General features: G+C 50.9%; 1 long non-coding RNA gene and 1 other non-coding gene across 2 annotated transcripts in view; one reads left to right on the forward strand and one right to left on the reverse strand.

Annotated features, from left to right (window-relative positions):
• Positions 1–22,658, reverse strand: part of LOC134341479 (uncharacterized) — a 35,724-nt gene extending 13,066 nt beyond the window's left edge. The window contains exon 1 of the long non-coding RNA XR_010016771.1: positions 22,507–22,658. This is a non-coding gene — a long non-coding RNA (uncharacterized LOC134341479). The remainder of the gene's footprint in view (positions 1–22,506) is intronic.
• trnaq-cug (transfer RNA glutamine (anticodon CUG)) lies at positions 19,659–19,730 on the forward strand. The gene has a single exon. It is a non-coding gene; the product is annotated as a tRNA-Gln (tRNA).
• Positions 22,659–27,804: the final 5,146 nt, after the last annotated feature.

The following is a 27,804-nucleotide window of genomic DNA, read 5'->3' on the forward strand; positions in this document are numbered from 1 at the left end:
ACTCATCCCTTCCCCACACTCACCCCTCTTCCACACTCACCCTTCTCCCAGACTCACCCCTCTCATACACATCTCCCTCTCCCTCACTCACCCCTCTCATACACATCTCCCTCTCCCACACCCACCCCTCTCCCAAACTCACCCTCTCCCAAACTCACCCTCCCACACTCTCCCCCTCCCATACTCACCCCTCTCCCATACTCACCCCTCTCCCACACCCAGCCATCTCCCACACTAACCACTCTCCTAAACCCACCACTCTCCCACACTCACCCCTCTCCCACATTCACCCCCTCCCACACTCACCCCTCTCCCACTCCCACCCCTCTCGCACACTAACTCTTCTCCCACAAACACGCTCTCCCCCACCCATCCCTCTCCCACACTCACCCATCTCCCATACTGACCCCTCTCCCACACTCACACCTATCCTACACTCACCCCTCTCCAACACTCACCCCTCTCCCACACCCACCCCTCTGCCACACTCATCCTCTCCCAAACTCACCCTCCTACACTCTCCCCTCTCCTATACTCACCCCTCTCCCACACCCAGCCCTCTCCCACACACACCCCTATCCCACACTCAGCTCTCCCCCAGACTCAGCCTACTCCCACACCAACCCCTCTCCCACACTCATCCCTCTCCCACACTCAGCCCACTCCCACACCAACCCCTCTCCCACACTCACCCCTCTCCCACACAGACCCCTCTCCCACACTCACACCTATCCTACACTCACCCCTCTCCCACACTCACCCCTCTCCCACTCCCACCCCTCTCCCACACTCACACCTATCCTACACTCACCCCTCTCCAACACTCACCCCTCTCCCACACTCACCCCTCTCCCACTCCCACCCCTCTCGCACACTAACTCTTCTCCCACAAACACGCTCTCCCCCACCCATCCCTCTCCCACACCCACCCCTCTCCCACACTCACCCGTTTCCCACACCCACCCCTCTCCCACACATCTCCCACTCCCACACTCACCCCTCTCCCACACTCAACCCTCTCCCACACTCACCCTTGCCCCCACACACACCCCTCTCCCACACCAACCCCTCTCCAACACTCTCCCCTCTCCCACACTCACCCCTCTCCCACACTCACCCGCTCCCACACTCACCCCTCTCCCACACCCAGCCCTCTACCACACACACCCCTATCCCACACTCACCCTTTCCCCCACTCACCCCTCACCCACACTCAGCCCACTCCCACACCAACCCCTCTCCCACACTCACCCCTCTCCCACACTCACCTCCCCCACACTCACCCATCTCCCACACTCATCCCTCTCCCACATTTACCCCTCTCCCCCTTACGCTGCCTTTCCGTATCCACGGTGTGTACTCACACCTTTTAAACCTATACCCCAAACGCTCCCCTTCCCCTTACTTACCGGCCATCTCTCCCTCTTCCTCTTCCCCTCTCACTATCTCTTCTGATTTCCACCTTCCTCTCTTACCCTCTCTTTCTCTCCCTGGGAACTCCCCCCTCTTACACTCTCTCTCCCTCGCTCAGTCTCTCACCCCTCACAACCGCACCGCCTCTCACTCCTCTCTCTCCCTCTGTCCCTCACCTCTCCCTCTCCTCCCTCTTTCTCTCTCTCCCCCTCTCCGTCTCTCGCCCCTCTGTCTCCCACATCTCTCCTGCCTCTGTTTCTCACCTCTCTCTCCCCCATTTTCCACCTTTCTCTCCGACGTCTCTCATCTCCTGCCTCTCATGTTTCTCCCCACCCCACACCTCACTCTATCCTCTGTCTTCCACTACTACCTCTCTTCCATCTTTGTCTCACCTCTCTCATCCTCTCTCTCTCTCTCTCTCTATCTCACGAATCTCCCCTCTATCTCCCCGCCTCTCTACGGTCATCTCTCTCCACCGTTCCAGCTCCCTTGTTACGAGTCGTTCTCTCTCACCCTCGTTATCCGGTCACTCCTGAAACACTCCGCTCTCTGTCCCCTCGCTCTCCCCTCTATCACCGCCCATCTCACCCTGGCTGGCGCCATTTTGTGATGGTACCATGGGTCACCGCTCTCCCAGCATCGCTGAATGAGTCGCATCCTTTTGCTCACAGTCCATCTACTGTTTATTCAATCTCAACCTCCCATCCCTCCTCTCCTTTCCCTCGCTACCCGCTCTCACAATTCTCCTGTTAACCGTCTGCCGACAGCCATTTTGTAACAGGGTGTGACACTCGCTCCCACTTCCTCCACCACTGAGCGTGTCGCTCCCTCACACTCACCATCTTGTCATCCTCCTTCCCATCCCATCACTCGCAAACCCCTTTCCTCCCTCCCTTCGCTTTCCTCTCCCCGCCACCTCGATGTTGTTCAGCTTAGCTGGTTGGCTGCCAGTTTCCAAGATCCCATTCCTATGGAAATGGACTGGAAGGGGACCCATTGGAGGCAGATGGTGGGAGTGAATGGGTGGGGCTGGGTCCCATTGGGAATGAACGGGAAGGGGTGGGGTTTCGTTTTTGCAAAATTATCCTCATCTTCCATTTCATCCTGGGCTACTTCTGCACCAGAGAAGTCAAATGTGATTGTCAACCGCGACCGTTCAAATATCCACCTGTATTGCCCTGCCGGTTTGTGCCCCCTCCCACCCTCTCCAGCTCCGTGCACCCTGTATTACTCCCCGTCTCTCTGACCTCCTTGACATAGATTCAACCCCTGTGTGTGGGATGGAGGAATGTCCCTGTGCTACAGTTCCAACCTGGCATCAGCTGATAGATGCTCTCAGACTGCTAAATAGCTGCTCTACCTGACTCTGTTTTGGACACTTATAACTTGACTTTAATTGACATGTGGCTGTTGTGTTTTACTAGTTATTGTTATGTTTATTATTTAGTGTTGCGTTTCTTATGTTATGATTGCACTGCCCCTGGGAAACGCTGTCTCATTCTGTCCTGCAGAGCTGATGTAATGACAATAAAGTTTTTTGAATCTTGAATCTTGAATCTCATCTTACGCCACAGAGACAGTTTCTCCGTGGCTGGGCAGGAGAGAGCGAAACTGGACAGCGCGGAGGAAGCTTCACTCTGTGTCTGACCCCGGGAGTGTGTGATGGGATGGTGCGGAGGGAGATTCACTCTGTGTCTGACCCCGGGAGTGTGCGATGGGAAGGTGTGGAGGGAGATTCACTCTGTGTCTGACCCTGGGTGTGTGTGCGATGGGACTGTGCGGAGGGAGATTCACTCTGTGTCTCACCCCGGGAGTGTGTGATGGGACGGTGTGGAGCAGTTTCACTCTGTGTCTGACCCCGGGGGTGTGTGATGGGACGGTGTGGAGGGAGGTTCACTCTGTGTCTGACCCCGGGAGTGTGTGATGGGACGGTGCGGCGGGAGATTCACAACAATTGTGCATCCCAGTTTGGCAAAAGAATAAATCAAGGAAGGTAGTGCAACCGTGGCTGACAAGTGAAATTAAGGATAGTATCAATTCCAAAGAAGAAGCATACAGATTAGCCAGAAAAAGTGGCTCACCTGAGTACTGGGAGAAATTCAGAGTTCAGCAGAGGAGGACAAGGGGCTTAATTAGGAAAGGGAAAAAAGATTATGAGAGAAAACTGGCAGGGAACATAAAAACTGATTGTAAAAGCTTTCATAGATATATGAAAAGAAAAAGATTGTTTAAGACAAATGTAGGTCCCCTACAGACAGAAACAGGTGAATTGATTATGGGGAGCAAGGACATGGCAGACCAATTGAATAATTATTTTGGTTCTGTCTTCACTAAGGAGGGCATAAACAATCTTCCGGAAATAGTAGGGGACGGAGGGTCCAGTGAGATGGAGGAACTGAGGGAAATACATGTTAGTAGGGAAGGGGTGTTAGGTAAATTGAAGGGATTAAAATCAGATAAATCCCCAGGGCCAGATGGTCTGCATCCCAGAGTGCTTAAGGAAGTAGCCCAAGAAATAGTGGATGTATTAGTGATAATTTTTCAAAACTCTTTAGATTCTGGACTAGTTCCTCAGGATTGGAGGGTGGCTAATGTAACCCCACTTTTTAAAAAAGAATGGAGAGAGAAACCAGGGAATTATAGACCGGTTAGCCTGACATCGGTGGTGGGGAAAATGCTAGAGTCAGCTATCAAAGATGTGATAACTGCACATTTGGAAAGCAGTGAAATCATCGGACAAAGTCCGCATAGATTTGTGAAAGAAAAATCATGTCTGACGAATCTCATAGAATTTTTGAGGATGTAACTAGTAGAGTGGATAGGGGAGAACCAGTGGATGTGGTATATTTGGATTTTCAAAAGGCTTTTGACAAGGTCCCACACAGGAGATTAGTGTGCAAACTTAAAGCACATGGTATTGGGGGTAAGGTATTGATGTGGATAGAGAATTGGTTGGCAGACAGGAAGCAAAGAGTGGGAATAAACGGGACCTTTTCAGAATGGCAGGCAGTGACTAGTGGGGTACCGCAAGGCTCAGTGCTGGGACCCCAGTTGTTTACAATATATATTAATGACTTGGATGAGGGAATTAAATGCAGCATCTCCAAGTTTGCGGATGACACGAAGCTGGGTGGCAGTGTTAGCAGTGAGGAGGATGCTGAGAGGATGCAGGGTGACTTGGATAGGTTGGGTGAGTGGGCAAATTCATGGCAGATGCAATTTAATGTGGATAAATGTGAAGTTATCCACTTTGGTGGCAAAAATAGGAAAACAGATTATTATCTGAATGGTGGCCGATTAGGAAAAGGGGAGGTGCAACGAGACCTGGGTGTCATTATACACCAGTCATTGAAAGTGGGCATGCAGGTACAGCAGGCGGTGAAAAAGGCGAATGGTATGCTGGCATTTATAGCGAGAGGATTCGAGTACAGGAGCAGTGAGGTACTATTGCAGTTGTACAAGGCCTTGGTGAGACCACGCCTGGAGTATTGTGTGCAGTTTTGGTCCCCTAATCTGAGGAAAGACATCTTTGCCATAGAGGGAGTACAAAGAAGGTTCACCAGATTGATTCCTGGGATGGCGGGACTTTCATATGAAGAAAGACTGGATGAATTGGGCTTGTACTCGTTGGAATTTAGAAGATTGAGGGGGGATCTGATTGAAACGTATAAAATCCTAAAGGGATTGGACAGGCTAGATGCAGGAAGATTGTTCCCGATGTTGGGGAAGTCCAGAACGAGGGGTCACAGTTTGAGGATAGAGGGGAAGCCTTTTAGGACCGAGATTAGGAAAAACTTCTTCACACAGAGAGTGGTGAATCTGTGGAATTCTCTACCACAGGAAACTGTTGAGGCCAGTTCATTGGCTATATTTAAGAGGGAGTTAGATATGGCCCTTGTGGCTACGGGGATCAGAGGGTATGGAGGGAAGGCTGGGGCGGGGTTCTGAGTTGGATGATCAGCCATGATCATAATAAATGGCGGTGCAGGCTCGAAGGGCCGAATGGCCTACTCCTGCACCTATTTTCTATGTTTCTATGTTTCTACTTCACGGCTCCATATAATGATTTGATCTGTACACAGAATCCCAGTACATGTGACAATATTAAACCGATTCCAATTCCATCCAGCTAGGAAACAAATCTGAATCAGTCTTCCCACCACGGGGGAGTCACAGTCCGTGGACAGATCGGGCCGCTCACATGGAGTTGCCTGGTCCGGATCACAGTGAGAAGTGAGCGGCGACTTGCATATCAGGGGTTCGCAAGTTCACAGAGTACGTCACGGCGGCACGTCATTTCCGGGTAAGGTACTCTCTCTGACTAGAACTGGATGGCGATAATTTTATGTCTCTTCTATCCACATGTTCACCCAGATCCTTCTGATCTGCTGTCAGACTCTCTGCCTCCGCCGGGCGCTCACGCAATTGGTTTCTGATCTGTAGCAACTCACCCGGTGAGGAACAAAGCGATCCGATACTCTCTGTGTTCGCTGCACTTCAGAACCATCTATGGTGCCTGGGTGCTGACGCCTCCTTGCGTGGGATGTATTGCAAACTGGTTATCGTCTGCCGATAATCGCGATCCTCTCAGTCTCAGGGTGTTTCGCTACAGCGGTCACAAACCGATCCAGTTTATCGGTTTCGTGCTGTTTTAGGATTATTCCTCTCACGTGTACCGAGATACAGTGGAACTGTGTCTGGCGTTTTGTTCCATGAAACTCCAATGATTACACAATATATTGAGTAGAACAACGTAAAGAAATATCTCTGTCCTTGTCCTTGTCACTGTTCCTGTGCACCGTGTCTCGTGTAATTAAAGGAAGCATGCATTTCAGTGTAGATGGAAATGTTGGGCTGGGGATTCATCGTTCAGTAGTCCCGGGAATCGTTTGCATCCAGGAAGCCGTCCTGTTCTCACCCTGGTCCGGGCAAAGAAACGCGGGGAAATACAGCGCGCATACTTTGGTGTTTTACCTATCGGGATCTATAGACTGAAAACACTGGAACGGCTTGTTCCTTCAGACTTATCACAGGCCTAATGTTACTGGCGTGTGTTCTAAACTTATCAGACTTCCCCAAAATCTGTTAAAGTCACTTCGAGTCTTTGGAGCAGCCGGTAAAATAGGCTGAGAATTGGTAGGTGGAATTTCATGCAGGTATCTGTGAGCTGTCACATTCTGGGAGGACATACACGTTGAATGTTCGGTCACGGATGAGTGCGGTGGAACAGAGGGATCCGAGAATAGAGATCCATAATCTCTCGAAAGCGGCATCACCGGTCGACAGTGTCGTAAAGAGATTTTTTTTTTTGTACATTGACCTTCATAAGTCAAGGTATTGATTATCGGAGATGAGATGTTATGTTGGAGTTGAATAAGACGCTTGTGAGGCCGGATTAGGGGAGTATTGTGCGCAGGTATGGTCGCTGTCCGAAGGAAAGATATCAATAAGACCGAATGAGTTCATAGAGATTTTACAAGAATGTTTCCGGGACTTGAGGACAGAGTTATGATAACAACAGGAATTCTGCAGATGCTGGAAATTCAAGCAACACACATCAAAGTTACTGGTGAATGCAGCAGGCCAGGCAGCATCTATAGGAAGAGGCGCAGTCGACGTTTCAGGCCGAGACCCTTCGTCAGGACTAGAGTTATGATAGCTTGAATAGGATACCACTTTATTCCCTGGATCGTAGGAGAATGACGGGAGATTTGATATAGGTGTTCAACATTTTGTGGGGTTGTATAAGGTAAGTGTGTTGGCGCATGGCCAAGTGGTTAAGGCCTTATCTAGTGATCTGAAGGTCTCTAGTTCGAGCCTTGGATGAGGCAGCGTGTTGTGTCCTTGAGCAAGGCACTTAACCGCACATCGCTCTGCGACGACACCGGTGCCAAGCTGTAAGGGTCCTAATGCCCTTCCCTTGGACAACATCGGTGGCGTGGAGAGGGGAGACTTGCATCATGGGGAACTGCCGGTCTTCCATACAGTCTTGCCCAGGCCTGCGCACTGGGAAACGTCCAAGGCTCAAATTCATGGTCTCACGAAACTAACGGATGCCTATATAAAATAGGGTAAATGCGAGCAGGCTCTTTCCTGGTGAGGTTGGGTGCGATAATGGTCGCAGGTTAAGGGTGCAAGGTGAAATGATTAAAGGGAACGTGAGGGTGGTGAGAGTGGAACGTTTGGAAGTAACGAGAGCAGGATCGATTACAATATATTGTGGCGACCCACTTTCTACCACACACGAACCGGCTCACAACAGCGCCCGCAGGCAGGCGGCCGGCAGCAAAAAGGGCGCCAGGCCATCTTCACCAACAGGGGGAAAATCCCGCGCGCAGAAAGGGTCTGGGAATATGCATTCCCCACAGCAGTCCCGCCCCAGGGAGGGCGGGAACGGGAAGGCTTTAAAGCGGGCCGCGAAGTTTGAATAAATCTCTTTCATCGCAACTCTAACTCACCGACTCCATGTGTTTATTCTAGCGCTGTGTGTAGCACATCGCTACAATTGGTGACCCCGACGGCCCAAACGATATTTGGACCAGAGATGACCGACGCTGCATCTGTTCACGCAGTTTCGTTAAAACTGCCAAGCTTCTGGACGCTGCGACACCAATTATGGTTCGAACAAGCAGAAGCACAATTCCACATTCGGCAGATAACCTCGGAGTCCACTCGCTACTACTACGTGCTGAGCTCCCTCGACCAGGAGACTGCTGCACAAGTTGAGGAGTTTATACAGTCGCCCCCGGAGGACGGCAAATACACAGCATTCAAAGCCCTGCTCATAAGGACTTCCGGACTCTCACGGCGCGAACGAGCACGCCGCTTAATGCACCTGGATGGTTTGGGAGACAGGCTGCCGTCAGCATTAATGAACGAGATGCTGGCCCTGGCTGAAGGGCACAAACCCTGCCTCATGTTTGAGTAGGCGTTCCTAGAGCAACTGCCCGAGGACATACGCCTGCTGCTGTCCGACGCAGATTTCAGCGACCGCCGGGAGGTGGCGGCCCGAGCAGATGTGCTGTGGAATGCCAGGAAAGAGAGAGGGGCATCCGTCGCACAGATCACCAAGCTGCGTGCCCAACGACAGACCAGACCAGGCCCGGCAGCAGAGCCTACAAAACCCGGCGACGGGAGTGAGGAGCCCAACGAACAATGGTGTTTCTACCACCAGCGGTGGGGCACAGAGGCCCGCCGCTGCAGACCGCCCTGCAAATTCCCGGGAAACGCCAGGGCCAGCCGCCGCTGATGGCTACGGCGGCTGGCCATCAGGACAGCCTCCTGTACGTCTGGGACAAGCAGTCGGGACGCTGCTTTTTGGTCGACACCGGCGCGGAGATCAGCGTCTTACCTCCAACGAGTTACGACACCCGCAACAGAGAACCGGGACCCACCCTGAGGGCCGCTAATGGCAGCACAATACGAACCTACGGCACCCGCACGGTGCGGCTACAGTTCAGCTCCAGCCGGTTCACGTGGGACTTCACACTGGCCGCCGTGGCCCAACCACTGCTGGGGGCAGATATTCTACGAGCCCACAGCCTGCTGGTCGACTTGCAAGGGAAGCGATTAGTCCACGCCAAGACTTTTCAAACGTTCTCCCTGGGTGAAGCACAGTTGCCAGCCCCACACCTGGACTCCATCACGCTGTCCGACGATGAATTCACCAGGGTCCTGGCGGATTTCCCATCAGTACTGACACCGCAGTTCACGGCAGCCATGCCCAGACGCGGAGTACAGCACCACATCCCGACCCAGGCACCACCCCTCCACGCCCGTGCTCGAAGGCTTCCCCCGGACAAGCTCCAACTGGCGAAGGAGGAGTTCAAGAAGATGGAGGAATTAGGGATCATACGACGGTCCGACAGCCCATGGGCCTCCCCCCTTCACATGGTGCCCAAGGCAACGGGGGGGCTGGAGACCATGCGGTGACTACCGCAGACTGAATGAGGCTACAACGCCAGACCGCTACCCTGTGCCGCACATTCAAGACTTCGCAGCAAACCTACACGGTGCAAGGATCTTTTCCAAGGCAGACCTCGTCCGGGGATACCATCAAATCCCTGTACATCCGGACGACATCCCCAAAACAGCACTTATCACCCCGTTCGGACTTTTCGAATTCCTCCGAATGCCGTTTGGTCTAAAGAATGCCGCACAGACTTTCCAGCGGCTAATGGACGCGGTGGGACGCGACCTGGACTTTGCATTCATCTATTTGGACGACATCCTCATAGCCAGCAGTAGTCGGCAGGAGCATCTGTCACACCTCCACCAGCTCTACTCCCGCCTGAGTGAATTCGGCCTTACAATCAACCCAGCCAAATGCCAGTTCGGACTCGACACCATCGACTTCCTGGGCCACAGGATTACTAAAGACGGGGCAACCCTGCTGCCCGCCAAGGTAGACACGGTCCGCCACTTCCCCCGACCCAACACAATCAAAGGCTTGCAGGAATTCGTAGGTATGGTGAATTTTTACCACCGTTTCCTCCCCTCAGCAGCCCGAACCATGCGCCCCCTGTTCACCCTGATGTCGGGTAAGGGCAAGGACATTACCTGGGACGAAGAGGCCGCAACCGCTTTCATTAAAACCAAAGAAGCCTTGGCAAACGCCGCGATGCTAGTGCACCCCAGAACGGACGTTCCTACTGCCCTCACGGTGGACGCATCCAACACAGCGGTTGGTGGAGTGCTGGAACAACTCATCAAGGGTCGCTGGCAACCCCTGACGTTCTTCAGCAAACACCTACGACCACCCGAACTCAAATACAGTGCTTTCGACCGGGAGCTATTGGCACTATACCTGGCAATCCGGAATTTCAGGTACTTCTTAGAAGGTAGGCCCTTCACCGCGTTCACAGGCCACAAACCGCTTACCTTTGCGTTCACTAAGGTGTCCGACCCCTGTTCGTCCCGCCAGCAGCGACATCTGTCCTACATCTCCGAGTACACGATGGACATCCGGCATGTCTCAGGAAAGGACAACGTCGTGGCAGACGCAATATCCAGACCTACCATACAGGCCCTGTCCCAGGGGGTGGACTATGCAGCGCTGGCAGAGGCACAGCAGGCAGACACTGAGATCCCCAGTTACAGGACAGCAGTCTCCGGTTTGCAGCTCCAAGACCTTCCCGTAGGCCCAGGTGACAGGACCCTCCTGTGTGACGTAGCTACCGGCCAACCCCGCCCCGTCGTCCCAGCAGCCTGGCACCGGCGGGTTTTCGAGTCCATTCACAACTTAGCGCACCCCTCCATCAGGACAACTGTCCGGCTGGTCGCCAACAGGTCCGTGTGGCATGGACTTCGTAAACAGGTCAGTGAATGGGCCAAAACGTGTATGCAGTGCCAAACGGCCAAGGTGCAGCGGCACACCAAGGCTCCGCCGCAGCGGTTCGAACCCACCCGCCGGAGGTTCGACCACATCCATGTGGATATCGTGGGGCCCCTGCCAGCGTCACGAGGAGCGCGGAACCTCCTAACTATGATAGACCGGTTCACCAGATGGCCAGAGGCAGTCCCGCTCACCCACACCACCCCCGAATCCTGCGCCCGAGCACTGATCGCAACCTGGGTAGCCCACTTCGGGGTACCAGCCCACATTACCTCCGACAGGGGCGCCCAGTTCACCTCCAGCCTGTGGTCGGCCATGGCCAGCCTTTTAGGAACACAGCTACACCACACAACTGCCTACCACCCACAGTCGAACGGACTAGTGGAGCGCTTCCACCGTCACCTGAAATCGGCTCTCATGGCCCGCCTGGAAGGGCCTAACTGGGTGGACGAACTTCCCTGGGTCCTGCTCGGAATCCGCACGGCGCCCAAAGAGGATCTACACACCTCGTCGGCCGAGTTGGTGTACGGCGCGCCCCTGGTCGTCCCAGGAGAGTTCATACCAGCCGCAAGTGGGCAAGAGGAAGAACCCACAGCAGTCCTGGACAGACTACGGGAGAGGCTCGGTAACCTGGCCCCTATACCCACTTCACAGCACGGACAGAGCCCGACCTGCGTACCCAAAGGCCTGCAGAACTGTAAGTTTCTTTTTGTACGACGGGGCGGACACCGGGCCCTGCTACAGCGGCCCTACAAGGGGCCATTTAAGGTGATCAGGAACAACGGGTCCACGTTCGTGCTGGACATTGGGGGGAGAGAGGAGGTTTTCACGGTGGACCGACTCAAACCGGCCCATGTGGACTTGGCGCAACCGGTCCAGGCTCAGGCACCGCGGCGCAAGGGCAGACCTCCCAAACAGAGGCCGATCCAGACTGTGGACACTGGGGGATGTATCGCCGGTTCTGGGGGGGGGGGGGCGGTGGGGGGTTATGTGGCGACCCACTTTCTAGCACCCACGAACCGGCTGACGAAACAGCGCGCGCAGGCAGAGGGCCGGCAGCAAAAAGGGTGCCAGGCCATCTTCACCAGCAGGGGGAAAATCCCGCTCGCAGAAAGGGTCTGGGAATATTCATTCCCCACAGTCGTCCCGCCCAGGGAGGGCGGGAACGGGAAGGCTTTAAAGCGGGCCGCGAAGTTTGAATAAATCTCTTTCATCGCAACTCTAACTCACCGACTCCGTGTGGTTTATCTAACGCTGTGTGTAGCACATCGCTACAGTATCAAATTATAAGCTCATGTGTACAAAGTCGCAAGGAGTAGTGGGAGACTGGAATTGGGAAAACTTTAAAAAGCAACAAAGAAGAACTAAACAAGAAACAAGCAAAAGGGGAGATAGAGTATGAAAGTATAAAAACAGATAAAAGTTTTTATAAATATATAAAGCGGAAGAGGGTGGCTAAAATCAACGTAGGTCCCTTGAAAGATGAGAAGAGGAAATTGATATTGGATGGGAATTAAATGGCTGAGGGATTGAACGACTATTGTGTGTCGGTCTTCACGGTGGAGGACACGTGCCAAAGAACGATCTTTGTAGTCTCTTTTTAATTGTACGATTTTTTAATTTCAAAATATACTTTATTCAAAAATAAAATTATATACAATAAACCATTCAATGACTCTCAATCCTTCACAGATGTTTCCATTCCAGGGTTTACATTTCCACAGTTTTAGCCACCCACGTGGCTCTCTGTTGTTTACTCTTTCCACACCATTGTTGAGGGGTGTACTCCCCGCCCCCCGACCCCTCCCACTCCGGCGGGAGAAGACCCTTAAACAGTGGTCCTTCCCCACCGGGCCCTTGCGGAGGCTGCACCGAGTTTCAGTGCGTCCCTCAGCACGTACTCCTGCAGCCGAGAATGTGCCAGTCGGCAGCCTTCTCCCACGGACATCTCCATGTGCTGGTAGATCATCAAGTTTCGGGCCAACCGAAGAGCGTCTTTCACCGAGTTGATAATTTGCCAGCAGCACCGGGACGTTGGTAGCCGTGTGCGTCCCCGGGAACAGCCCGTGGGTCGGAGAGTCCACTGTCACGGAGCTGCCGGGGATGAAACGTGACACTAGCCCGTCCATCCTCCTCCTCACCCTCTCTGCGAACTGACAGTATTGTTACATGTTCAAGGAGATCTGTGTTTCTTTGTGAGAATGATGTAGTGGTCTTTTGGAGGTCACCTGATGTGATTTTCCCGCCGCTGTGAGGTCACGTGATGACATGTGCCCCCCCCCCCCCCGTGGGTATATAAGGGTCGACCCCAGATGACGCAGTTAGTTTTTAGTTTTTAGATTTCCAGGTAGAACGTGCTGTGTCTCCGTTTCCGTTGCGTCTTTGTTTTTGGACGCAGTTTCATTTTTACAACGGAAGGTGCGTTCTGTTGCAAGATACAATATTATTGGACTGGAAAGTTTTGCTAGATGTGCTGATTTACCCTATTCCAGCAGTAGTAGGGGGAGTGAAGACTTTATCGAAGTACAGGACCGAAGGATCGAGAGGAGTCGGCATCGTTTGGCAGTTTAACAAAGATTCGACCTTATTAAGTCTTCGTTGAAGGGGTAGCGACCTGCATCAGGGGTAACTCTTGCCAAAGGACAAATAAGTTCATGCAAATATTTGCTCTCTAGAATTTAAAGTCAGTTGGTTTAAACGGTGTATTTACTGCTGTTTGAATCCTGTGGACAGAACCAGCAGGAACGTTGCGTCAGTGAAGAAATCCTTCTCCAGCGAAGTCTCTCCCAATTGAACGTACAAATCTGTTGGACTTTCAAATTTACCATTTTAAGAACTGTATCTGACTGTATCGCTTTAAGAACTGTTTTCGCATTTAACGCTTCAAGAACCAGTGCCGAGTGACGATTTGTTGAACGGCTGCATAACACTTCCGATTAAAGTTTTAGTTTGTTTTTTTTTCCTTATCGTTTATCCGTGTTTAATAAATATTTGGTTGTTTTTATATAACCTGTCTCGATTGATATTCATTGTTGCCGGTTACGTAACAGTGTGCAAAGAGGTGGGTCACAGACTCCTCCTCACTGTAGTCCTCCCGTGGGCAGTGGGGTGTGGAGACGATGTCCCAGGTGTACAGGAGGGATCTGACTGGGAGGGCCTCTCTCACTGCCAGCCAGGCGAGCTCTTGGTGCCTGTTGGTGAGGTCTGGCGATGTGGCATTTTGCCAGATGACCTGGACAGTTTGCTCAGGGAACCACTTGTCCATCACGTCCTTCTCCAGCAGCGTCAGCAGGACATTATGTGCCGACCACTGCCTGATGGCCCTGTGGTCAAAGGCGTTGACCTGGAAGAACTTTTCTGCGAAGGACAGGTATGGCGGCAACGACCAGCTGACTGGGGTGTTGTGCGGGAAAGGGGCCAGACCCATCCTTCGTAGCCAGGGCGACAGGTAGAACCTGGGCACATAGTGGTACTTAGTGCCCATGTATCTGGGATCCACACACAACCTGATGCAGTCACACACAAAGCTGGCCATCAGGGTGAGGGTGATATTGGGAACGTTTTTCCTCCATTGTCCAGGGACTTGTGCATGACGGTCCGTCTCACCCGCTCCATCCTCGATCCCCAGACGAATCTGAAGACAGCCCGGGTGATTTCCAAGCTGCAGGCTCGAGGGACGGGCCACACCTGCGCCAAGTACAGCAGCCCTGAGAGCACCTCACACCTGATGACCAGGTTCTTGCCCGTTATCGACAGGGAGCGCCCTCCCCACAGTCCCAGTGTCTGTTTCACCTCGGCAGTCCGCTCCTGCCAGTTCTTGTTGCACGCCTCCGCCCCTCCGAACCAGATCCCCAACACCTTCACGTGGTCAGACCTGATGTTGAAGGGGACGCTGGATCGGTCGGGCCAGTTGCCGAAGAGCATGGCTTCGCTCTTCGTGCGGTTGACCCTGGCCCCCGACGCTAGCTCGAACTGTTCGCAGGTGTCAATCAACCTGCGAACTGACCTCGGATCAGAGCAGAAGACGGTGACGTCGTCCATGTACAGGGAGGTTTTCACTTGGGTCCCTCCACTGCCTGGCAGCGTCACCCCTCTCATGTACTCATCCCTCCTGATGGCTTCGGCAAAGGGCTCTATGCAGCAGACAAACAAGACAGGGGAGAGGGGACAGCCCTGCCTGACTCCAGACCTGATGGGGAAGCTGTCTGTTTCCCACCCGTTGACCTGGACTGGCCTACGGATGTCTGTGTAGAGCGGTCTGATTCAATTCCGGATTCCCTCCCCAAATCTCATTATGAAGAGCACGTCCGCCATGTACGAGTGCGATATCCTGTCGAAGGCTTTCTCCTGGTCCAAGCTGACCAGGCAGGCGTCCACCCCGCTGTCCTGCACGTAGGTGATGGTATCCCTCAGCACCGCGAGGCTGTCTGAGATCTTCCTGCCCGGTACAGCACAGGTTTGGTCCGGGTGGATCACCTGTCCCAGAGCAGACTTCACCCTGTTGGCGATAGTGTTGGACACGATCTTGTAGTCCACATTCAGGAGAGAAATGGGCCTCCAATTCCTAATGTTCTCCCTTTCCTCCTTCTGCTTGTAGATGAGGGTGATGATGCCCTTCCTCATGGACTCTGACATGCTGACGGCCAGAAGCAGAGCGTTGTACACTTCCAGTGGGTCAGGGCCCATCCAGTTCCACAGAGCCGAATACAACTCAGCCGGTAGGCCGTCGCCTCAGGGAGTCTTACTCGACCCAAAGGAACGGATGGAGCCTGTCATCTCGTCCAGGGTCAGAGGCTGATCCAGAGTCTCCCGCTTGCCGTCGTCTAAGACCTGCGTGATAGACGCCAGGAAGCTGCGGGAGGCCGTGGAGTCTGTGGCCTTTCTGTCGTACAGACCGGCATAGAAGGACTTGCAGATCCTCAGTGTGTCGGTCCGCGAGGACGCGACTGAGCCGTCCTCTTCCTTAAGGTTGTGGATCACAGAGCTCCCCCTGTGCACCTTTTGGAAGAAGAAGCGTGAGCACGTCTCGTCCTGCTCCACGGTTCGGATCCTTGATCGGAAGATGATCTTGGAGGATTCGGCGGCGAGGTTATGGGCTTGCCGGCCCTTCACCTCTCGCAATTCCTCCCTGACATCCACCCCCTTCGACTGCTGAAGGAGAAATTGCTGCAAACGTAATAACAGGACTTCTGCAGATGCTGGAAATTCAAGCAACACACATCAAAGTTGCTGGTGAACGCAGCAGGCCAGGCAGCATCTCTAGGAAGAGCTGCAGTCGACGTTTCAGGCCGAGACCCTTCGTCAGGACTAGAAGGACTAGAACAGGAGTTGCTGCAACTCTGTCTGGAGTTTACGCAGTTCCCTCTGCTCCTGCCTTGCTTTCTGAATACTCTTGCGGATGAAGAACCTCTTGATGTTCTCCTTGGTGGCTTCTCACCAGTGAACAGGGGAATCAAAGAAGGCTTTCAAGGTTCTGCAACCTGCGTGCTCCCTCTCTAGTTCCTCGATGTCCTCTGGGGTCAGCAGCTTTACGTTTAGCTTCCACGCAGAGTGAGGAATGATCCGACAGAAAGCAGCTCAGGAACTGATCGAGTCACATGAAACTATGAGAGACGCCTCAGTACTCCAACGTCATTGAGCGATGGTGGTATAGTGGTGAGCATAGCTGCCTTCCAAGCAGTTCACCCGGTTCGATTCCCGGCCATCGCAGTTTGTACAATTTTAGAGGACATGACAAATAAACCTCTGACATAGACAGAACTACGCAGAACTCCAAGGGCCAAGTGATCGACTCACGCTAATTCACGCTGTGAGAGTAAGATTGATTCATCAATTATCATTCACTGTGCCGTGAATTCGAAATGGAATTAACGTACCTCAGGAGTTTCCCGTTAAATCCTTTTCTGAATCTATTGCATATTCTACAAGAAAGGACATTTCACAGGAAGGATCGGCAGGATTTGTAAAGGGTTGCTGGCCGGGTTGTTGCCTGATTAAAGTGTTTGAGCTGGTTTGGCTTCATTGGAATGTCAGAGCCTGAGAGGAAATTGACCTAATTATGAAGTATAAAACTATGAGAGACATAGATTGGGCAGATAGTCAGGATTGGTTTCCCAGGGTAGGGATTTGAAATTCTAGCGGGGACGAAATTTAATGTTGAAGTGGGAGAGAGTTTAAAGAACTAAGAACATAAGAAATAGGAGCAGGAGTAGGCCATTCGGCCTATCGAGCCTGCCCCGCCATTCAATAAGATCACAGCTGTTCTGTCCTTAAACTGAGCTCCATCTACCTGCCTTTTCCCATAAACCTTAATTCCATAGCAATGTAAAAACCTATCTAACTGTATCTTAAATATATTTAGTGAAGAAGCTTCAACTGTTTCCCTGGGCAGAGAATTCCACAGATTCTCCACTCTCTGGGGAAAATAAAACAGTTTCTCCTCATCTCCGTCCTAATTCTTCTCCCCTGAATCTTGAGGCAATATCCCCTAGTTCTAGTCTCACCTACCAATGGAAACAACTTTCCTACCTTCATCTTATCTATCCCTTTTGTCATGTGTGAAACCAAGCAGAGCTGTAGAATGGATGCTGTTAATGACAGGAGATAACAAGAGACAAAGGAGAGCCATTCAAAATGCTAATAAGAGAGAAGAGAGAGATAACGAGAGCGAGAGAAAGAGAGAGAGAGAGAGAGAGAGAGAGAGAGAGAGAGAGACAGAGAGAGAGACAGAGAGAGACAGAGACATAATTCAGTATGTTGGCGTCTGCCACAGACAGTTTGCTCTAAAACCTGAACCGTTCATTAACAATCCCGCTGAGTCAAAAGGAAGTGTGAAGTCTGATAGACAGGTGATACCCCATCGGCGGGGGGGGGGGGGGGATAAAATAGCGGGTTTGCTAAGGCACAGGACACACGCCACGAAACCCTGGAAAGAGCATTGTGCCCCACAAATTGGTGGGAGTTTGGGGGACCGATTCGCGGGAATCGGTCAGAGGCTCACAGGGTGTGAAAGTACGACCGGTGGGGACCTGTTGTGTGTCCGCCCTTGCCTGGGTGCCGGGTTCACCACGGAAGAACGATCGCATCCGGAACGGAGGAGTCACAGTCGGTGACTACAACGGGATCAAAAGGTATCGAAAGGTTTGCCTGAAACTTCAACTGTATCTCTGTCTCACTCTCTCTCTCTCTCTCCAACGGTACAACAGCGATTACTTCGATCTACACTAGACTGAACTGAACTCTGCTTCACCTTAAGACTGATCATTTTGTGTGAATTTCCAACATCTGCAGAATTCCTCGTGTTTACGCTACAAAGTTCTCTGTGAAGTTTCCAGATATCTGCTATCTTGCCTCATTCAATCAATAGCCAGGGATATATCCCATCCAGCCCTGCTGAGAGTCCCGACGCTCCCGCAGCTTGCCAACGTGCGCTGGAATAGCAGAGTATCCTTTCTGAGAATTCTTTACTGCATCGTTTTCTGTTTGAGGAATACTGACGTGAAATATACATTTCGTGCTTTCCCCTCTTCCCCTGGCTCCCGGCACACGTTCTCTCCTCTGCCCCTGAGTTGTTCTACTTTCCGGCCTTCTCTGTGATGTCCCTCTTGTTTTTAGTGGATGTGCGAAGTGCATTGGTATTTCCCCAGTCTTGCTCTGCTAAATCATTCCCACTCCCCCAGCATCATTCAGCACTACTGATTCTCTGTTTAATTTGCATATTGTTATATATTTATCAAGGACATTGTCCAATATCTACTTCCTAAACTTTCCTAAAGATTCCTTTTCTTCTTTGACTGAATTTTCGACATTGCTGAACCACTCGACTTTAAAAGAATTCCACAGGTCAGATTTGAGTTTACCCAATCTCAGCAGCTCACAGTCTCTACTCTCCCCGTTTCCTGACAAACACAGTTCTCATCAGCTTGCCCTCAGATTAGTAAATACCCCAAGGTTGTGTCTTTATGTGGCGAGGACGGTTGTCAAAGTAGTTTCCCGCAGATAATCATCAGTTGCAAGGCTCATGCCGCAGTGCAAGGTCTCTGAAATGTGTCGCATATATCTGCTTCTAACACTACCCCAGCTGCGAATTCCATTCATTTTCTGTGTGTAAAAAAAATAATCTAAAGCATTTCCCACTGCTTTAAATTCCTCTATCACCTTGAAATTATCTAAACTCGGTTTTTGCCACTTCCGCTCCAGGACAAATACTCTGACTGTCTACTCGATATTTGCCTTCTAGCATCTTTTAAGTCACCTCTCATCCTGCTTCTCCCCAAAGAGAAAACTGTTCCCATCCTCAACACGTCCTCACAACACATCCTCTGTGAAGTTCAAAGTTCAACTTAAATTTACTATCAAAATTTACACAATTTTACATACTACCCTAAGATTCATCTTCTTGTGGTCGTTCATAGCGAATACCTGTGGTTCCATGGTGTAATGGTGAGCACTCTGGACTTTGAATCCAACTTGTCCATTTGTGAACACACGCCCTGCATTGTACATGAAAATTTTGATCACTCCGCGTCGGGGGAAAGGTCGAAAGGCCGGTTTGGCCGAAGGTCGGCAGGTCGGGTCTCGGTGGAGGGAGGCCCCGCGGAAGGACTGAGTTTGAGCTGTCGTTCTCCTTGACGCTGACAGAGGATGCTTTCGAAATTCTGAGGCATATGTGTTGGTGTGGACGGTAGTTTATATTGGTCTCTTTCAGTTGTTTATTTTTGTGTGTTTTATTTTTTGTTACCGATCCTGCTTCCCTCCAAAGATAAAAGCTCTTGTCATACTCGATCTCTCCTCACGAAACTTGCTCCAGGAAGTGCAATGTTTAAAGTAAATTTATTGCCAAAGTTCACACGTGTAACTGCACGCTACCTTGCGATTCAATTTCTTACGATCGTTCATAGCAAATACCTGTGGTTCCATGGTGTAATGGTGAGCACCCTGGACTCTGAATCCAGCGATCCGAGTTCGAGTCTCGGTGGAACCTGCTTCTTTCTTTAGAGGTCTCCGTTTGTGAATACATGTACATGCACTGGATTGTATGTGACAATTTTGGTCACTCCCCGTGGGAGGGCGCGTCGGCCAGGAGGTCAGAAGGCAGCCTGAAGCGAAGATCAAAAAGCCGCGTCTTCGTGTATGCAGGTCCCACGGAAGGACTGAGTGCGAGCTGTCGCTCTCCGAGATGTCCTCGCTAATTTTCGAAGTTCGAATACATACACGGTAATTGGTGCCGTCGGTAATTTATATTGGTCTCCTTAAGCTTTTTTCTCTCTCTGTTTACGTTCTTGTTGGCGATATGTTTCTTTTTGGGTGGGGGGTGGTGTTGGGTCTTGGAGGCTAATCTTTTCGTTGGCGTTTCTTTTTCCTGTGTTAGCTGTGTAAGATCTGTCAGATTTTTATGTGCGAGGGAGGGGTTAGGTGTTTGATGTTGTTGACGCTGTTTTTTTTGTATAGGAGGATCTTGGGGATTAGAGGTTTGATATTTTAGAGGCTGTGTCCGGGTGGGTGATCAGTTAGATTTGTGCGAGGGTGGCGTTGGGATTTTGGGGTTTGCGAGTTCTATTTCTTACTTTTTCATGCGGGCGAGAGGTGATGACTTTTCATTTAATGACATTCATGTTGTTTTTTTCCTGTATTTCATGGTTATCTGGAGAAGACGACTCTTAGAGTTGAATTGTGAGCTCATTCTCAGGGTGAGTAAAATTATCCCCTCTATTTTAAAAGCCTGAACGTTGAAGAGTAATAGCTGTTCCTGAACCTGGTACTATCGAACATGAGGGCTTGCATAACTCTTCATGGCAGCATCGAGAAACGAACATCGCCTGGATGATGGGGTCCTTGATGATGAATGCTGCTTTCCTTCGGCAATGCTCCGCACAGATGTGCTCACAGTGGGGAGGGCTTCACCCATGATGGACTGGCTGCATCCACAACTTTTCACGGTTCACGTCACCCAGCGGCATTGGTGTTTCCATGCAGATCATGAAGCAACCAGTCAGGGTATTCTCCTCTGTACATCTACACAAGTTTGGCAAAGTTCAAAACGGCGTTTGCACAAATTTGCATAGTATTGGCTGTAAATGCTGGTAAACCGTTCCAGGGTGCGAACAAATTCTGTTCCTCTAAGCCTCTACGCTAACAACTCCAGTCAACATTGTGGAAACTACAGTCACACACTATCTGTTGCTTTTACAACATTCTATAACCTTCCTACCTTTCTGTTCCTTTTTCTCCTGCTGGAACTTCAAAAACCTTTCCAAAGTGCAGCACACAATATCTGCAGTTTTCTCTTCATCAACTCTCTCTTTCATCCTGAAAGAATCCCAGTTGGAGGGAGGTGATTGTATTGCTCTCCGTTATCAGGGTAGTTAAAGTCTCAGTGCTTGAAGCGCTGGGGTTGTACGAGTCTTCAACAGTGGAGTACAATGCAAGGTGGGTTCAGGTCTGTGTTCACTCATACAGCGCTGACAGTTTTATAGGTCTAAGCCTCGTAGCGAAGGTCTACATATTGCAAGTTTCATTGCCCTGTGTGTTTCCAGTGTTGCAAGTGGCTGGTGTACAGTGTGCAGAGTTGGTCTGTGTTCGGCAGTGTCTTCACTCTCATGTCTGTCTTTATCTGTACAGCAAATGGATGCTACTGGAAAACTGTAGCCCCACAGAGTTGTGTTGGGGTTACTGGGGTCTGTGCCCCTGTCATAGAGTGCAGAACAAAGTGGGGTTAATTGTTGTTAAATTTAAGATCCTTACAGGAATGTTACAATTCTCTGATTACACAGTGCAAAGCCAGTTAAGTGTCTACGTATAATAAAAAAAAATCTGTGTCATTTCAGCACCGTGAAAGTCTTTGTATCAACTATTATCAAGGTCTGCCTCTTAATAATATGCTGCCAACAGTTGTAGAGGTTTGTGCCCTTACAGTACGGTGTGGGCTGTTGTAAAGATTTATCTTACAGTGCAGTGCCTCGTGTTGTAAAGGCTTTTGCCCTTACAGTAAGATGCTGATGATGTTTACAGGTCAGAGGTAGAGTGCTGTACTTTTGTCATCGGTGTCGCGTTTTGATAAATCTTTGTCCTTGTATCACAGACTTGTGCTGGTCTGTGCCTTTACTGACCTGTACTGCCCTCCGGCAGCTCAGTGTGCTTGGAAGGTCGTGGCAGAGTATTTACAGAAGTGTATCCTTATTACACGAACTGACCATGTACACTTGGGTAGATTAGAAGTCTCCTGGAGACTACACTGAGTATTTCAGACTATCAGTGGGCAGAAGATCACTGTGGAATGGGGTAGACCAGTAAACCAATTAATTATATACAAGCTTCTGGTATCACATTCCTACTGTCCCGTTCCCAGTCTCTTCCTACAGCTGGGAAACTTGCGAACTTTGTAAATAGAAGGGTCTGGTTATTCCTCGTATCCAAACACACAGACACCGGGAACAACAGCCGGACACTCGGCCCCTCTATCACGTCCTGTCATTCAATCAGACCCGGTCCCCAACACCGCTCCCGTCCCCACTTTACCCGGACCATTGGCCCCGCTTGCAGGGCAACAGTCTGCCGGTGTTTGCCCCCCAATGTGGTGAATCCCTCTGCTCGCCACCACCGTGGGCTCAGACATTTCCACAGATGAGCCCCTCCTGTCCCCACCGGGACAAACATCCTGTCCGCCCCCTCTCTCACCGTCTTCATCCTTTCAATAAAATCCCCCTCTCCCTCCCCGGGGAACCGGCATCAAACCGACGGGCCGAGCGGTCTCCTCCTACCTCTCAGCGACACATCAGACTCCGGCCGCAGGAGACGCTTCACAAACGCCCCAACTTCCCTCGGAGGGAAATGGAAATAAATCAGAAAGCGGACATTTACTTTGACGGTTGTCCCGCCGTGACGGAAAGTTCGGGAGACGGTGTCAGCGCGGGTAACGCCCTCTCGGTTGGTCCGCCTCCGCTATTGGTTGTAATCAGTGATTGACATCGCCTCGCACCAATGGGAATAGCGCAGCTCCTGACTCCTCTGTTGACAACGGTGGGGAGGGGCCGGTCACGTGATTAGTAGCCCAGCCGTTAAACCGGCCAAGCTCGAGCTCTCCAGCTCGTGGGTGACGTAAGACCCCGCGCACGTGAGGGCAGACCCCGGTGTGGGGAACCCATGTGTGACGTCAAGCGCGTACTGCGCCTGTGTGACGTCACCTGTGGGGGAGCGCTCGTATTTAAAAACACCTGAATGGACGTTTCTGATGATTTCAGTGGGACAACAACATTAATCCCGGGTTTCATCACTGAATCCAGTGTTGTGAGATGTAAAGTCCCCTGTTATGTGTCCGGCTGTGCCGTGTTGTTGGTGGAGTGGGCAGCGTGGTGTTTGTCTCCATTCGGGTCACAACACCAGAATTGCCAGCGGGGTCCACACACAGTGTATTAGTCAACAGAAAACCTCTCGTCCCTGCAGTCTCTGTCTCCTGGTAAACTCAACACCCTGACAATGTGGACCATAGACACCCCTTCCTCTCAGAGTCAGGGAATCACTCAGACAGCTGATCGCTGAGAGGAATTATATTTATTGGTCATTAAAGTTCACCCAGATTCGTGTGGACGGATTTGATGTGGAGTTCGGGGTGTCACAGTGAAAGGGCCGGACGGCCGAACTCTCTCCGTTGTCCAAACATCCTTCCAGGTGAGGCGACACTTCATCTGTGAATCTTCCGGGGTCGCCCGTTGTGTCCGCTGCTCCCGATGCGGCCGCCTCGACACTGGTGACACCAGATCCTCCGCAGTTGTGCGGGGTCGGGTTGTTTTTATTTGGGGGAGGGGGTCCGATGTTATTGTTCCCTTTTGTGCGGGAGGGGTGGGTTTTGGGGGTTGATGATCGGGATTCCGTTTTTTTTTATACGGGGGTGGGCTGGGAGTTTGATTTTTCTCTCTGGACGTCTTTCATGTTCTTTCTTTGTTTCGTGACTCTGTGGGAGAGAACAGAAACTCAGTTGTTCATAAATACCTGTTTTGATAGTAAATTAACCTTTAAACTATCCGCTTCGAGCGGTACTTCCGGTATCCAAACATTTTCATTCTGATTCCCATTCCCGTTCCGACGTGTCAACCCATCGCCTCCTCTTGTGCTAAAATGAGGCCACCCTCAGGGTCCAGGATCAGCACCTTATATCACCCCCCCCCCAACCTGATGGCATGAATATCGATTTCTCCTTCCGGTGAACAAATTTCCCCCTCACCCCTCCCTCCCACTCCCTCTCTTCCTCTCTGACATTTCACATCCTCTCACCTCAGCATGTCAGTAAGCATCTATGGATGGGAATCAACATCTCGGGCCAAGACCGTTCATCAGGAATCTTGATATCCACGTATCTGGAATATCAACAAGCAAAGAAAATAGAAAATAGTGCGAAATACGGAAAACCTTTGACAAAATTTAGTTCAAGCCTTAAAAAATCCTGCTAAACAGAGCTCAATAGTTAACAAATACAACAAAACAATACACTTTCATCAATACTGACATTGACTTTTTATGAATATATCTTTCTTCCATTTCAATCAGTAAAATACACAAAGATAAATAAGAACTGAAATGACAACTTTAGAAAAGTCTATTTACACTCAGACCCACTTAGATTAACACTACTGCGTTGCCCTTAAGGCATTTATTTGACTTTGGTGGAGCTGCGCTTTAAATGATTTGTTTGTAACTATTTTCTAGTTAAAGTTGAAGGTTGATAATGAAGTTACAGTATAACAAAGGTAAATTCATTGTCTGTGGTATATCGCGGCGTGTGATGACGTCACCTCCGGTTTCTCCGGGTCGTGTGTAACTTCCGGTCCGGAGGAGGTGTGAAGGTGGGCGCCATGCGTGCAGCGTGATGGTGAACAGCTCCGTGTCCACCCACACAGAAACATTACAGAAGCAACGCCGTAAGTCCCTGTGAAAGTGTTTGACGTTCATGTGGAAGAGTGAACAGTAAATGGTTAACCTTACTACGACTCTGTCTTCATTGGCTCCGGTTTAACTTGGTGTTTAGTCGGAGTTTCAACACACTGCAGGAGAACACTACAGTGCAAAGGCGGAATCATTAGATGTTTCGACAAGTGGTACGATGGCTTCGCGATCAGGCACCGAGTCGCTTGCACTCAGCGCCGAGAGCAGTCGGACGTGGACAAGTGTGGCTGCCCTCGCAGGAGCTGAAGCAGAAGCCGCCAAGGTGCGAGCGTCATACACTAACCAAGAAGCAAAACTGAAAATGGAAAAAGCTGCCGGAGAAGCGGGAAACCAGAAGGAAAAGGCAAGGATAGATACAGAGTTAGAAGTGCTGACTCTACAACGAGAAGCTGATGCGGTGAAATGTACGTTCTAGACGAAGCAGGAAAATCTGTGTCAGAAAGGGCCAAATTGGAACGCACCAGCGAATATGTCCAATCTCAAATTGACCTGCAGATTCATTCTCCATCTCCATACTTGCCTGTGGCGTCCCATCTCGTGTGGAATCACAGGGAAGCTTCGTTTCATCGAGTCCACCTGGGGAAGACAACTCACAGTATGAAAGGGCTGACTACGAATACTTCCCGACACCAAACTTACCAGATCCGGCGGGATCAGAGACAAAGGCTGAAGTCAGAACATCAAATCCCATCATGAACGTACACTCTCAGTCATATGTCCCCCAGCATATTCCCCCAGCTAGCACGCCACCTGCAGCAGAACCCTTGGCACAGTATTTAGCGCGACGAGACCTCGTCAATTCAGGACTGTACCAGTTTGACGATAAGCCTGAAAATTACCGTGCGTGGTACTCCTCATTCACCAGTGCCAGCGGCGGAGTCCAGCTCACGGCAACCCAAGAGTTGGACCTTATGACTAAATGGCTGGGAAAGGAATCAAGTGAACAGGTGAAACGCATACGCTCAGTGTCCGTCAGCAACCCCAAACTAGCCTTACACAAAGCATGGGAGAGACTGCGGGAGTGCTATGCGGCTCCCGAAATTATTGAGAGGGCGCTATTTCAACGGCTGGACAATTTTCCTAGGGTATCAGCCAAGGACCACACTAAATTACAAGAACTCGGAGATTTACTCATGGAGATTCAAGGTGCTAAGAAAGACGGGTATTTAACTGGCTTGTCGTATCTGGGTACCTCACACGGAGTTGGACCAATTGTGGACAAGCTTCCATTTGGGCTACAGGAAAGATTGGTGTCTGTGAGCTCAGAGTACAAGGAAGAGAACGGTGGTCGATTCCCTCCCTTTGAGAATTTTAGTCGGTTTGTGTGCAGGGAGGCGAAGAAGCGAAACGACCCGAGCTTCATGAATCAAGGCAGCCCCACAACTCACACCAACCCAGTCAAACCCATTTCGAACAATTTTGTCATCAATAAACCCGTTTCAGTGCATAAAACCGAAGTCTCCGCAATCAAGAATAACTCTAGCAAGAATTGCCCATTGCAGAACAAACCCCACCCCCTCAGAAATGGTACATTGTTAATGATCTCTGGGCCCGTGAGTGAAGTGGAGTGGACAGAACTGACCGCTAGATGGCGCTGGAACCACGGCCGCCGCTCTCCCCGGGCAGTATTTTGTTTTCAGTTTCTGACAGCAAATGGCAACAAACCGATCGGAGGTGAAAGTGACGGTGAACCAGACGGAACAGTTCACGGCAACGCGGGACAGGACACGGAGAACAGTGCACACAGAGGCGACGTTCAGGAAACAAACGGCAAAATAATGATCATTACCACCATTCAGGGCCCCAAACAGTCCTTCCAGGTGAGGCATCACTTCACCTGTGAGTCGACTGGGGTGATATACTGTGTCCGGTGCTCCCGATGTGGCCTTTTATATATTGGCGAGACCCGATGCAGACTGGGAGACCGCTTTGCTGAACTCCTACGCTCTGTCCGCCAGAGAATGCGGGATCTCCCAGTGGCCACACATTTTAATTCCACATCCCATTCCCATTTTGACATGTCTATCCACGGCCTCCTCTACTGTAAAGATGAAGCCACACTCAGGTTGGAGGAACAACCCCTTATATTCCGTCTGGGTAGCCTCCAACCTGATGGCATGAACATCGACTTCTCTAACTTCCGCTAAGGCCCCACCTCCCCCTCGTACCCCATCTGTTACTCATTTTTATGCACACATTCTTTCTTTCACTCTCCTTTTTCTCCCTCTGTCCCTCTGAATATACCTCTTGCCCATCCTCTGGGTCACACCCCCCCCCCCGCCCTTGTCTTTCTTCCCGGACCTCCTGTCCCATGATCCTCTCGTATCCCCTTTTGCCTATCACCTGTCCAGTTCTCGGCTCTATCCCTCCCCCTCCTGTCTTCTCCTAGCATTTTGGATCTCCCCCTCCCCCTCCAGCTTTCAAATCCCTTACTCACTCTTCCTTCAGTTAGTCCTGACGAAGAGTCTCGGCCTGAAACGTCGACTGCGCCTCTTCCTATAGATGCTGCTTGGCCTGCTGCGTTCACCAGCAACTTTGATGTATGTGGCAAAATAATGATTATTGAGCTGATACAAAACGACCTCAGTGATAATGACCAGTAGATCCGCCGCTGCCATGGCCACCAGGTACCGTGTGGTGCAGAAGGAGAGGCCGCACTTTCCCCGGGAGAGGATGACAATCGCCACTAAATTCACTGGAGAAAGTGAACGGAATGACATAAACATTATGAATCGCTATCAGGCACCCCCAACTTAACTGCCCTCCACTATCCATCAAGGGAAAGATCGAGTTACTGTTAACCTCAGATTCACAGCTATCGGAATCCAATGATTCACCAATCACGAGCATTAAGGAGTTTCGACTGATATCCGTCGTGAGCAGTGTATTTATTCTTTTTATTCTTCTAAAATTTTGCCTCATCGGCCTCGACTGCACGGTGCAGGATCCATATTCCCTGCACCCAGACTGTCAGTCATAGAATCATAGAAATCTACAACGCATTACAGGCCCTTCGGCCCACAAAGCTGTGCCGACCATTTAAACTGAGGTGGAGATTAGCTGCAATACTTGCAAATCATTCATCTTGCTCAGTGTGAATGAATGCACAGCTCATTGTT

This window comes from Mobula hypostoma, unplaced genomic scaffold (assembly GCF_963921235.1).
Source record: "Mobula hypostoma unplaced genomic scaffold, sMobHyp1.1 scaffold_69, whole genome shotgun sequence".
NCBI classification, from domain to species: Eukaryota; Metazoa; Chordata; class Chondrichthyes; order Myliobatiformes; family Myliobatidae; genus Mobula; species Mobula hypostoma.